This window comes from Macaca mulatta, chromosome 19 (assembly GCF_049350105.2).
Source record: "Macaca mulatta isolate MMU2019108-1 chromosome 19, T2T-MMU8v2.0, whole genome shotgun sequence".
NCBI lineage: Eukaryota > Metazoa > Chordata > Mammalia > Primates > Cercopithecidae > Macaca > Macaca mulatta.
Window position 1 is genome coordinate 19,996,573 of NC_133424.1, and position 13,456 is coordinate 20,010,028.

The 13,456-nt window shown below is 50.8% G+C and overlaps 1 protein-coding gene across 47 annotated transcripts in view; it reads left to right on the top strand.

Moving 5' to 3' along the window:
* The window catches only part of GATAD2A (GATA zinc finger domain containing 2A), a 123,425-nt gene that overhangs the window by 16,894 nt on the left and 93,075 nt on the right, over positions 1 to 13,456 (top strand). For 8 of the 47 annotated variants that reach the window (XM_028840081.2, XM_077978541.1, XM_028840082.2 and 5 more), the window contains exon 1: positions 4,403 to 4,656. The exons of the other annotated variants lie outside the window; for them this stretch is intronic. The gene's annotated coding sequence lies outside the window, so the exon portion shown is untranslated. Of the gene's footprint in view, positions 1 to 4,402; positions 4,657 to 13,456 lie in introns of those variants that run through there. 47 annotated transcript variants of the gene reach the window in all.

Below are 13,456 nucleotides of genomic sequence, written 5' to 3' on the forward strand. Positions count from 1 at the left end.
GCTCACTGCAAGCTCCGCCTCCCGGGTTTACGCCATTCTCCTGCCTCAGCCTCCCGAGTAGCTGGGACCACAGGCGCCCGCCACCTCGCCCGGCTAGTTTTTTTGTATTTTTTAGTAGAGACGGGGTTTCACCGTGTTAGCCAGGATGGTCTCGATCTCCTGACCTCGTGATCCGCCCGTCTCGGCCTCCCAAAGTGCTGGGATTACAGGCTTGAGCCACCGCGCCCGGCCTATTAATTTTTTTTTTTTTATGGAGATGGGGGTCTCACCATGTTGACCCAGCTGGTTTCAAACTCCTGGCTTTAAGCAGTCCTCTCACCTTGGCTTCGCAAAGTGCTGGGATTACAGGTGTGAGCCACTGTACCCGGCCTGGAAGAAAATTTTAACTAAATAACAGGTGTTTTGAAAGTGCAGTATTGGGCCGGGTGCGGTAGCTCACGCCTGTAATCCCAGCACTTTGGGAGACTGAGGCAGGCGGATCACAAGGTCAGGAGATTGAGACCATCCTGGCCAACATGGTGAAACCCTATCTCTACTAAAAATACAAAAAAATTAGCTGGGCATGGTGGTGCATGCCTGTAGTCCCAGCTACTCGGGAGGCTGAGGCAGGAGAATTTCTTGAACCTGGGAGTTGGAGGTTGCAGTGAGCCAAGATCGCACCACTGCACTCCAGCCTGGTGACAGAGTGAGACTCTGTCTCATTGAAAAAAAAAAAAAAAAAAAAAAAAAAGAAATACACTATTAACAACTGCTATCGCTAAGGTTTTTTTTTTTTTTGAGACGGAGTCTGGCTCTGTCACCCAGGCTGGAGTGCAGTAGCGCGATCTTGGCTCACTGCAACCTCTGCCTCTTGGGTTCAGTGATTCTCCTGCCTCAGTCTCCTGAGTAGCTGGGATTACAGACGCACATCACCACGCCTGGCTAATTTTTGTATTTTAGTAGAGACAGGGTTTCACCGTGTTGACTAGGCTGGTCTCGAACTCCTGACCTCAGGTGATCCACATGCCTCGGCCTCCCAAAGTTCTGGGATTACAGATGTGAGCCACTGTGTCCTGCCAGCACTAAGTATTGACTATCTTGTTTTCAGAGCAAGGAGAAAACTTTTAGAAAACATGGTTCTAGCCCTAGTTGTTTCTTAATTAGTTTCTTCAGCTTTAGTATGGCATCTGAAGGCAATTGCATCATATTTCATAATCACCCGGCTGAACTATTTGCTGTTTAGTCCAGCACTGGGCACTGAGGCTAAAAGGTCTTTAATCCAAACAGCCTCAGCATTCACCCAACCTGAGCCTATGGGACCCCAAGCAGATCTGGATTCACTGTCACTTGCCATCTACCCGCCTGGCCCTCTCTTCCTATGACAGAAATAAACGCTGTAGCCCTGTAGCTATTTCACCCCACCTACATACCCTGCACCCCTCATACCCCCCATCTGACTTCCCTGGCTGAGAAGTTGGTACTGCCCTCTAGAGCAGGCCCTGTCACCAGTGCACCCCTCAGTCCACAGGGGTGTGTCGTTAATATGTTGCAGTTGATGCCTCTCTCTTAAAAAAAAAAAAAAAAAAAGGTGGTTGTCACCTTGGTGACTCACACAGGGCTTGCCAGCTCAAACTCTGGAATCTGTATATCTGTCTCAAGTCTCAGGTCTCCCACCTGACCACACTTTGCTCTGTTTGTAGTTAATTAAATTGACATTAATCAAGACCCAGGTGAGGGGCAGTGAGGTAATAGTTTGCTTGTATTGCTTTAATATCATCTGATTAATCATCGTAGCATGAAGGAGTTCCCAAAATATACAGCCACCATGTTAGGGTGAAAAACCTGGATATTTGCCCTAAACTATCCTTGCACTTGGGATCAGGGAGCTCTCTGAATTCCTATACCTAGTCACCTGTTTGAGAATAAGACTTTTGTTTGTTTGGTTTCTGAATTTGAACATTTGAATTTCTTTGTAGCAAAGCAAAGCAAATTAGTGACATAACTGGGTCAGGGAAAGTGATTGGGAGTCAACAGTTTGTATTTTGTATCATTTTTAGGTTAAATTCTCTTTTGGCCTAGGGGAGGTTGTGCCAGATGTTGCATTAAGTAGTGGGAAGATTTTGGGGGGCAGGGTGGTGTGTGTGTGGGGGGGTGGGAGGTGGCAGGGTGGAATCAACTACAAAAAGTTGACAATTGTATGTAGAACTGAACATAGGATTAGAAAGGAGCTTTTTTGACTCTCTGTTTAAGGGGACATACAGGAGAAAAACAATTTTGTTTTCTTTTTAGAAAACAATTTATAAAACTTGTTCTACATGAAGCGTTTTTCAGGTTTGCAGTTGAGACCCAGTCATTGTTGGGCATTACATTGATTTTCTTTTCAAATGAAGTAGAATAGAAAATAACAGTACAGGCCAGGCGCGGTGGCTCAAGCCTGTAATCCCAGCACTTTGGGAGGCCGATACAGGTGGATCATGAGGTCAGGAGATCGAGACCATCCTGGCTAACACAGTGAAACCCCGTCTCTACTAAAAAATATAAAAAACTAGCCCTGGGCGAGGTGGCGGGTGCCTGTACTCCCAGCTACTCGGGAGGCTGAGGCAGGAGAATGGCATAAACCCAGGAGGCAGAGCTTGCAGTGAGCTGAGATCCAGCCACTGCACTCCAGCCTGGGCAACAGAGCAAGACTCCGTCTCAAAAAAAAAAAAAAAGAAAGAAAATAATAGTACAGGCTGGGCGCAGTGGCTCACGCCTGTAATCCCAGCACTTTGGGAGGCCGCTGCTGACGGATCTCACGAGGCCAGGAGATGGAGACCATCCTGGCCAACATGGTGAAACCCCGTCTCTACTAAAATACAAAAAAATTTGCCGGGCGTGATGGAACGCGCCTGTAAATCTCGCTACTAGGGAGGCTGAGGCAGGGGAATCCTTGAACCTGGGAGGTGGAGGTTGCAGTGAGCCGAGATAGTGCCACTACACTACTCCAGCCTGGCGACAGAGCAAGACTCCGTCTTAAAAAAAAAAAAAAAAAAAAAAAAAAAGAAAACAGTACATTGCATGTGGTAAATTTATGTTTGGTGAAACTTTTGTTTCAGTTGTACATATAGATGTATTAGGGTATGCGATAAAGCATGTCACCACCACTCTTCAGGAGTGGTCTAGGTGTCTCATCAGGAATTGTTTTAAAACACTATGAAAAGAGGCGGTTTTGGGGATTCCTCAGAACCTGATTTTGGCATTGAGAGCCTTCTTTTTTTTTTTTTTTTTTTTTTTTTTTTGAGACGGAGTCTCGCTCTGTCGCCCAGGCTGGAGTGCAGTGGCCGGATCTCGGCTCACTGCAAGCTCCGCCTTCCGGGTTCCTGCCATTCTCCTGCCTCGGCCTCCCGAGTAGCTGGGACTACAGGCGCCCGCCACCTCGCCCGGCTAGTTTTTTGTATTTTTTTAGTAGAGACGGGGTTTCACCGTGTTAGCCAGGATGGTCTCGATCTCCTGACCTCGTGATCCGCCCGTCTCAGCCTCCCAAAGTGCTGGGATTACAGGCTTGAGCCACCGCGCCCGGCTGAGAGCCTTCTTGTGGTAGTAGATTTTCCATGAACTTGATATTTTCTCTATTGAAATTGTATTCCGCTTTATGTAGTTTAACATCTCCAAAGTCCATTCTCTTTCAGGCTTTCATTCTGTCTCCTGTGTTTCCTCCTCGTCACTGGAGAGGAAAGGGTGCAGATTTGCTTTCTTGAGGGGGTTTCACCTCCCAGAGGCACGAGGGCAGATTGGGAGGTAACTAGAGAGGGAGAGCAGTCGTCCCCGAGTGTCTTGAGGTGCGTGGGTCTGGAGCTTTCTTTGTAGAACTCTGTTCACTGCGCTGGAGAAGTGATCGTTCAGCCGACCCACACCCGCCCTCCCCACAGACACCGGGGCCGAAGTTCCCAAACAGCTTCCGCGTGACGACCCCGCGGGAGTGACATTCTAACCCGCGTTTCAGAGGCAACCCTGAGTTGCTTGAGGTCGCCCAGCTCAGCTGGCGCGAGGTCAGCGGTGAGCGCGTCGTGAGTCAGCCTTGGGTGCGGCCCGCCCGGCTCTGCCGCCGGTGAGTTGGCCACGACCCCTCGGCCTGCGGAAGGCGCTGGGACTCGGCGGGGAGGGAGCCAGCCGGAGCCCGCGTGGGAAACCAGCGCGCCCAGCGAGGTGTCGCGTGGGAGCGCGCCGAAGAGGGGCGGTGCTTCCGGGGCGGTACCGGCAGGCCCCGCCCCCTAACTCGGGGGCCCGCCTCCTACGCCCGGAGCCCCGCCTCCGAGCTCCTCCCTTCTCGTCAGGCCCCGCCCCTCGGTCGCCGGGCCCCGCCCAGCCGGGCGCGGGCGGGCGGCGTCGCCTTTAAGAGCTCCCCGGTGTTTTGGGGGCCGCGGGCCGGGCGCGCTGACCTGGTGCGCATGTCCCGGGCGGTGACGCCGGCGCCGGGCTCCATGTGTGCGGCCGAGGGGCGCATTATCTGGCCGGCGGCGCGGGCGGGCGGGCGGACCGGCGGAGCGAGCGCCGCGGGCCCGGGCGGCCCCACAGGCGGAACGAGCGCGCGCGGTCCGGCGCCCCCGGCCCCTCCGCCGCCCGGCCCCGCGGGCGACCCCGGACCCGCAGCCCCACTAACCTGCGCGCTGCCCTAGGGCCCGGCCGACCCGCGGCCCGGTAAGTTCTGGACCAAACTTGGCGGGGGGCGGGGGCCGGGGACGCGCGGCTGAGACTGGAGCGGCGCGGGCGGCGCAGGGTCGGGGCCTCGGGGGGCTGTGAGGGACCCCCGCTTGAGCGTGGAAAAGTGAGAGCGAGCCGAGTTCTACTCCTTGTATTCTGGGAGTGTCTTCTTGCGCTGCCCTGGAAAGTTCCTCGCCCCGAGGCGGCCCGGGCACGTGGGGGCCGGGCGGGGCGGGGGTCCCGGAAAGTCGCGGCGTCGCCCCGCTTCCGTCCTGCGCTTCCTGCGGGGTCGGGGGAAGGGCTGGGCCGCGGGGTGCCTCTTCGGAGCGGTCGGGACGGGTGGAGGCGGCGGGAAGACGGCACGTGGGCGCGCGGGGCGGGGGTCCCGCTCAAGGGCGGGGGTCCCGGGGCGGGCTGGGCAGCGACGCTGAACCCCGCGGCGGCGGCGGCGGCGGCCGATCCCGTGTCAGAATAAGAGTCCCCGCGCGCCCACGCCTGGAGGGCCGGCCCTCCCCCAGCTCGCGCCCTTCCTGCCTGACCCCCGGGAGCCGCGGGACCCTTCCCCCTCTCTGTTCTCCGGCCTTTCTCAAGGCCCGACACTTTAAATTTGCCTCCCCATCTGGGCGGTGGCTCCATTGATTTCTTTTTTCCCACCTGGAGTGGGTCGGCATCAGTGACTAGACAGCGGCAGCTGGCCTTTTAAAAGGATTATTGCCAAGAATCGGAATTGATCACTTCAACAAGGAAAGGCTTATGGGCAGGGCCCAGGCTGAGAGCCTGACGGACACTTGGAGTGTGCGCACACTGAGACCCAGAAATGAATGGTGACCCCTCCCTTAGGAAGTGATTGACAACCCTTAGGTGCGTGTTTTTGCCCTGAGAATTTTGCACAGGGCAAAATTTTGTAGGTCTGACTTCACGTCTTTGGGTGTATAGTTCATCCTTATCTAAAGAGCTTTGGATTCTTTGGATCAAAGTCCGAGTGAGTCACTTGTGCCTTTAATTTTCTCTCTTCCTACCGGTTTACTTCTTTCAGTTTTCTTGGAGTACATAGTGCTGGTAACATCTCTGGTTCTGTGTGCCCATTCACACAGTGACACCTCCTGGCTGTGGCAGCACAGAAACTGAGAGACAGACAGCCCTCTGTGCGGGTTGGACTACAGTATCGGACTGTAGTCCTGTTGACTTACTTAGTTTTCTGGTAATCTTTACAAGTTTTCTTTTAAACTAGATTACATGAAATAATGTTTGCTGGCACCAGTTTGTTAACATATGCTAAGCAGAAGTTTGTCAGACCTGACCACAAGCTGTGGAGGGCTGATAGCTCATACTAACCCTCGGGTTTGAGTGCCTACTGTGTGCTAAGCTCCCCTGCACAGACATATTCAGTGCTCATAACAATCCCTTCGGGAGTAGGGGAGTATTATCTGCGCTTTACAGGTGAGGAATTTGGGGCTTCTGGAGGCCAGGCGGCTTGCTCAAGGCCTCTTAGTAGAGCGGCCGAGCCAGGCAGCCCGTACTTGGTGCTCTAGAGCCCACAAATGCTGCAGTTTGCGAACCCCACTGAGCGTTTCTCTGGCGCTTCTAAAACACAAGGCCATTTTCTTGTCCAGGCTCCAGGGCACCTCTGTTCGTGGAGGTAGGGGATAATCTGGTGACATGGGGACACCATGCTAGCCCTGCTTTGTTCTAGTGGAGCAGCGTTACCAGCTGGATTTTAAGGAGCTGAACCACAGAGTTAGTTGTTATTTTGCATTCTCTTCTTCAGCTTTGGACTCAGAAAAGTTGGCCCTTTTCTAGAGGAAACAGTTAATAGAGTGTGGGAAATTTGCAAGGGATTTTCTGTATCCTCTGTCTTCACTTACTCTCTCCTCTTCTTCATCTTTCATTTCTAATTTGTCTCCTAAAATTCTGAAGCCGGTTTTTATGAAGATTGCTTCTCATCTTGGAAGGGCTGTAGAGAATGGGAAGACTTGTGATTTAGTGATTTGGATGCAGTGTCTTTTTTGTTTATTTGTTTATTTTGAGACAGAGTCTCACTCTGTCACCCAGTCTGGAGAGGCGTGATCTCGGCTCACTGTAACTTCCACCTCTCGGGTTCAAGCAATTCTCCTGCCTCAAGCCTCCTGAGTAGTTGGGACTACCGGTGTGCGCCACCATGCCCTGCTAATTTTTGTATTTTTAGTAGAGATGGGATTTCACCATGCTGGCCAGGCTGGTCTCGAACTCCTGACCTCATAATCCACCCACCTAAGCCTCCCAAAGTGATGGGATTACAGACGTGAGCCACCGCGCCTGGCGGATGCTTTGTTGTTTCCACTCAGATGACATCATTTTTTAAAATGTCAAGTCATCTCTATTAATGCAGTATCATTTGGCAAATCCTATAATCTTATATTTTGATAGTGAGGGAGAAATAAATGCTACTTTCAGTAGGAAAAAATCCTGGAAGGATTTGTACCAAAATGTCAATAAAGGTCTACACATTAGGATTAGCAATGGTTTTTTTTAGAAAACTTTTTAGTGTCTCTGTATTTTGCACGTGTGTATGTTTTTAATGAGGAAACGTATTTTAAATGCTCTAATTTTCAGCTCTTCAGTAGCTCCTCTGACTTGTTTTGCATCATTTATTCTCTGAATTTCTGGCATTGCAAGTAGTAATTTCTAGATTGATTTATTCAACAAATATCAGAGTGCATACTGTGCCTCTGACACTGCTAGGAATCCCTGCTCAGTGGAGTTTATAGTGAGATTAGTGGGCCAGGAGTCGTAATTAATCTCATAAACGTGGGGAAACTTACCGGGATCAAGGAGAGAAGGACACTGTGACCTGGTGAGCCCGAAAGGGCCTTTCTCCTACTCGGGTCAGAGAACAAGTAGGGGGACCCTCTTGACGGGGATAAGGCAAGGGCTGGTGCAGTGAGGCTCACAGCTGGGACCTCTTTGGGTCTTAAGACAGCAGATGACTAAAGGATGCCTCTGAAGAATGTGGCTGGGAAAGTTGTAAAGCCATTCTTGAAATGTTGGCGGCTTTTTTGGTGTTTGTTCTCTTGGAAGAAAATTAAGAATGACCAGCAGAGTCTTGGCTATGTCATTTCCCAACAGAGACAAAAATGTAATGGCCTTTACCACGAATTTTGTTAAGGACCATCATTAGCACGTACTGACACTTCAAAGCCTGGGCAGCTCAGATGCTTGTCTGAAGAACTATCTGCTTGGACTCAGGGTGTTTCTGTGCCATCAAATGGAACAGGCAGGGCTATTTTCTCTAGACCTTTCCCCCCCTGTAATTGAGTTAATTTATGCTGGTTGTAGAAAACTAGGAAGATTATGAAATAGGTGAGTGGGTGAAGTCTTCCCGAGCAGCTGTCCTGGGGTAATAGTGCATCCCTGGGATTTCCTCCTAACCCTTGTCTGGTTGGGAAGTGCAGCAGAACCAGAAGAACGAGTTGGCAGTGTTATAGTTTGAGGCTGACAGAACTATGCTGCCTGCTAAGTGTGGTCGTTTGTTAGAATGGATGCTTTTGAGTTATCTGAGCTGCTTTGGGAGGTGACTTTCCACATTCTGGCCTCAGACTGTGGGTCTTTCAGGTTAACAGGACTTAAGTGCTAACTGTGCAAAGGTATGTTTTTGAATGGAATTAGGAAGGCAGTGTATTAAGAAGGTTGAGATAAAAAAAGATCTTGAAGTGGTTGGTGGTTGCGGCGAGGTGGAAGTAGTGAGACCCGTGCTGTCAGAAACAAAGGTACCACTGGGGACAGATCCCGCTCGAGCATGGGTTCCCCAGCATCCCCTCAAACAGGTTCTGGGACTTTTTTGTCAAGAGAGTGTCGGACCGTGGGCCTCTTTCCCTTCCCCCACCTTGTGCTTTCCAGACTATATTTGTGACCTCTTTTTGTCTGATGGAAATGTAGGTTAGTCTTTTAGAAGACAAAGGAATTTACCCTAATAGAATATCTTCAGGTAGCCTCAGGAAGTGATTGGGAATCCAGGAAACCCTCTAGGTGTGGGAGAGAGGAGCCCTCAGTCAGAATGTTGCACGTTTGCACTGGTTTGCACAGTTGCCAGGGCCCCTTGCAGCTCCTCTGTACACTGTACCCCCTTTGTCTATCCTGAGCCTCCAGAGGCACCCGTGTTTCACAGGTGAGTTTGTCAGGGAACTTGCCTTTCTGCCTGATTCCTGATTTTAGGGTTCCTTATATGCAAGGACTGAAGACCTTCAATTTCTGAGGATGCTGGAGGCTGGCTTCTGAGATAGGATTTGCTGGCAGGAGATGAGCAGTACTTTAAAGGGGGGCTCCCAGCAAGTCAAAGTGGGCGTTTTTGGGGCAGGGGGTGGGGGATGGGGAGTGGTGGGTGGGGTGGTTGAGGCTTCAGGGCTTTCCTGCCGCTTGGCCTCAAAGATAGTAGCTGTGCCTGTGGGGAGGGGTGTGGCCACGTGGTACAGGATTGGGGAGAAATTCCACTTGTTTGAAGGATTTGTTGAAGAATCCCTCAGCTATTCTTCCTGCAGTTCCGTCTCAGGATCTGGCGCTGCCTGGCCTGCCTTGCTGGTTAGATATTCTGGTTTCAACCTTGAAACATAGCCTAAATAAGGTGGTGCCTTTGAGCACACACTTTAAAAATACTGTTGTATTATGGTGGCACAGCAGCTCCTCCTGTGCCAAGGAGGCCACTTTGAGTCTAGGGGGCGCCTGCTTTTTGCCAAGTATGACCATGTGCCTATTGCTGAGCAGCCTGTCTCTAGTGGCATCCAGTACAGCCCTGGCTTTGCCTCAGACAGCCTGGTGTGAGCTCTGCCTGGCCACTTCCTGGCAAAGGACCTTGTTGAACTTCACCGGTTTCCCGTTTCTGTCAGGGGGGTGTTTGCTATCTCGGGGGTGCTTGCTATCTCTCATGGAAGCTGTGCTAGGAGTGAGATGGCGAGTGCAAATGGCTGACCCCAGTGCCCGTGTGTTCCACACATTGGAGTTCAGTGAGTACTGTTAGGACTGTAACAGGTGAGCCAGAGTTAACAAGCATTAGCTGCCCCACCTCTTCTGTGGGGGATGACACCACGCTCATGGCAGACTGTCACTGTCTGCATGCACCCTTTGGAGCCACACTGGGGTGCATGCCTCAGCTTTGTGCCCCAGCCTGTTCCCCTCTCTCCACGTTCCTGAGAAGAAGGCAAAGTCCCCTACAGTGGGTGATATTTGCCAGTCACCTTGCTCATTATTCTGCGGCTGGGACCCACCTCAGCCTTTCTGATTTCTGATTTTTCCACAGCGTTGGGGCGTTCTTGATGATACTGAATGCCTGGGTTGGTTGTGCCCCAAGCCAGGAGGCAGCCTCTTTCCTGGCCCAGGGCTTGCGGAAGCCAGCATCCTGACTTGCATCTGTGAGATAGGAAGCTGTTGGCCAGGCAGATCTGTCATGGGAACCTTCCTTAGAGAACTGAGAGGGGTCCCTGTCACTGAGTGGACTCAGGGCTGGGGCTGGAAGTAGGCAGTTTGATGGTACTTGCAGTGGCGTCTGGGAGTGCCAGGGTAAATCTCATCCTCCTGGACTTGCCTTCCAGACTGACTGCTCTCCAACCAGCTTGGCGTTGGTCAGACCTGGCTTTGTCACTGACGACATGCAGTTTACCACTCTTCAGCCTCGGGTGGGTCACCTGATCACCTGGCCTCAGCTTTCTCTTCTGTTGGCCGAGACAGCATCTTTGACCTAACAGGACGCTGTGAGGACAAGTGGAAAGTGTCTACAAGCAGTCAGGGGTATTCCAGCCTTTGCCTGTCCATTTACCTGAGAGCCAAAAAGCTTTCTCCCCCGCCAGATGTCAACTACACAGTGATTCTTGAACACCTCACATCTCAGTTATCATTTATAATGTAACACTCAGATTGAGGAGCTTGGTTTTCTTTATAATAGAATCTCGCTGCAAGCTAACAATTTGGAAGTCTAAGAGTCAGATCAAAGCTGGGCACGGCAGCTCACGTCTGTGATCTTAGCACTTTGGGATCCTAAGGCAGGCTGATTCCTTGAGCCCAGGAGTTCGAGACCAGCCCGGGCAACATAGCAATCCCCCATCTCTTAAAAAAAAAAATTAGCCAGGTGTGGTGGCACGCATCTGTAGGCCCTGCTACTCGTGAGGCTAAGATGGGAGGATCGCCTGAGCCCAGGAGGTTGAAGCTGCAGTGAGGGGAGATCATGCCATTGCACTCCAGGCTGTGCAGCAGAGTGAGACTCTTGTCTTTGGGGGGATAAAAAAGGTCTGATCAGATTATCTGGAAGGGATGTGAAAAACCCTATGGCCCTAACTCTGCAAATAATACCAACTTAACATTTTCTCCAGTCACAGCCATTTTGTGCAATTAACCTTTGAGTCAGTGGCTGTGAATTTATACTTAACACATCCCTACCTTAGAGGCCACTGCTTGCCCTGACCTTGGAGGTGGGCAGATTTTAGGCCAGTAAAGTAGGCCTCCAATTTACGATGGTTTGACTTAAAAATTTTCAACTTTGGCCGGGCGCGGTGGCTCAAGCCTGTAATCCCAGCACTTTGGGAGGCCGAGACGGGCGGATCACGAGGTCAGAAGATCGAGACCATCCTGGCTAACATGGTGAAACCCCGTCTCTACTAAAAAAATACAAAAAAATAGCCGGGCGCGGTGGCGGGCGCCTGTAGTTCCAGCTACTCGGAGGCTGAGACAGGAGAATGGCGTAAACCCGGGAGGCGGAGCTTGCAGTGAGCTCAGATCCGGCCACTGCACTCCAGCCTGGGCCCCAGAGCGAGACTCTGTCTCAAAAAAAAAAAAAAAAAAAAAAAAAATTTCAACTTTATGTTGGGTTTATCAGAGGTAACCCCATTGTAAGTCGAGGAGCTTGCTTTGGTTTATAACAGTTTCTCCTGAACGCGGATCCCTTCCATACCATGGTAAAGTTGAGAAATTGTAAGTCAAATCGTTGTAAAGTGGGACCAGTGGCTGTGTTAAATGCGTTTGATATTTTCTACTCCCAGGGCAGCTACATTCTAATAAACTCATCATAAATCGAGGAGCATCTGTCTTCTTGTTGCTGGGGTTTCAAGTTGGTGGATTTTGGTGGTAGTGACAGCAGATTTTTAGTTCTTTTGTGTGTTTAGCACAGACTCACTCTGCCAGCAAGTTTTGAAAACTGCTACTGCCACCTTCGTTCACATCCGCAGAGGAACATTTTTCCCTGTTGCTCAGTGTGGCTGGAGAAAGTAGGAGAGTGGTGAACTGAATTCTTGGTTTGAAGGCATCGATTGAATTGGTTCAGTCATGAAACCTGTGCTGTTCTCAGGACTTGCTTATCATTGATGGAACACCTAAACTTCTTTTTTTTTTTTTTTTTTTTTTGAGACGGAGTCTCGCTCTGTCGCCCAGGCTGGAGTGCAGTGGCGCGATCTCGGCTCACTGCAAGCTCCGCCTCCCGGGTTCACGCCATTCTCCTGCCTCAGCCTCCCGAGTAGCTGGGACTACAGGCGCCCACAACCGCGCCCGGCTAATTTTTTGTATTTTTAGTAGAGACGGGGTTTCACCGTGGTCTCGATCTCCTGACCTTGTGATCCGCCCGCCTCGGCCTCCCAAAGTGCTGGGATTACAGGCGTGAGCCACCGCGCCCGGCCTGAACACCTAAACTTCATTTTCGGTCGTCTCATGTAGTGTCCCTGGGTTTGCCGAGGGTTCATGCCCTCCCCGTTCAGTGGTGGTTCTTTCAGAGGATTCTATAGTCAACTCCTTTCCTAGGATTCTCTTAGAGCCACTCTAACCCAGGGAGAGTTTGCTGGTGTGTTTGGTGTTTTTGGTTTTTTTGAGATGGAGTCTCACTCTGTCGCCCAGGCTGGAGTGCAATGGCGCGATCTCAGCTCACTGCAACCTCCGCCTCCTGGGTTCAAGCGATTCTCCTGCCTCGGCCTCCCGAGTAGTTGGGATTACAGGCGCCCACCACCATGCCTAGCTAATTTTTGTATTTTTAGTGGAGATGGGGTTTTATCATGTTGGTCAGGCTGGTCTCGAACTCCTGATCTCAGATGGTCCACCCATCTCAGCCTCCCAAAGTATTAGGATTACAAGTGTGAGCCACCATGCTGGCCATGTTTGGTGTTTTTTGTTAACACATTTGTTTGATGAACTGACCTTCTCGGTAGTTGGTATGTGGGTCATCTGTCTCCTGCCTCCCTTCCCCAAACTTTTGGTCAAGTTTTTAGTGTTGAGTCTTTTTGTTGTCTCTTTTCCAACTGTACAAGCAACATTTCCTGATGCTGAAGTCTGGGGAGAGGGTGGGAGCCTCAGATGTCGGTGGTAGGAGTTGCCTGGTCTGCTATTGAAGTTTTCTTGGGAAAGTATATTAACATATACTGAGTGTGGGTTGAAATGTAATTGCAGTCTTACTGTCAGTTTGTATCTGTCAGGTTATAGGATTAGAAATGTAACTGTTTTTGGTAGTTGGGTAGCAGACAAACTTAGGATTCTACTTAGGACTTTCTTCTGTGTCCTGTGTTCTGCTGAACCCAACACTGGGCACAAACAGGAAACTGAGGCTCAAGCGGAGGAGGAGTGGCCTGCTCAAGGGTGACTTGCAGAAGGAATGAGGATATATCCCTGTTTTCTCCTGGAATTAGACTTTCTGATCTCTGTTGTTCTTACTGATGTCTTTGTGGCTTGGTGAATTTTGTTTTAACTTCCTTCTTACTTTATTTATGTAGGTCCATTGGCCAGTTTCCTTCCTCAGGGCCTTGTCTTTTTTTTTTTTTGAAACAGAGTCTCGCTCTGTTGTCCAGTCTGGAGTGCA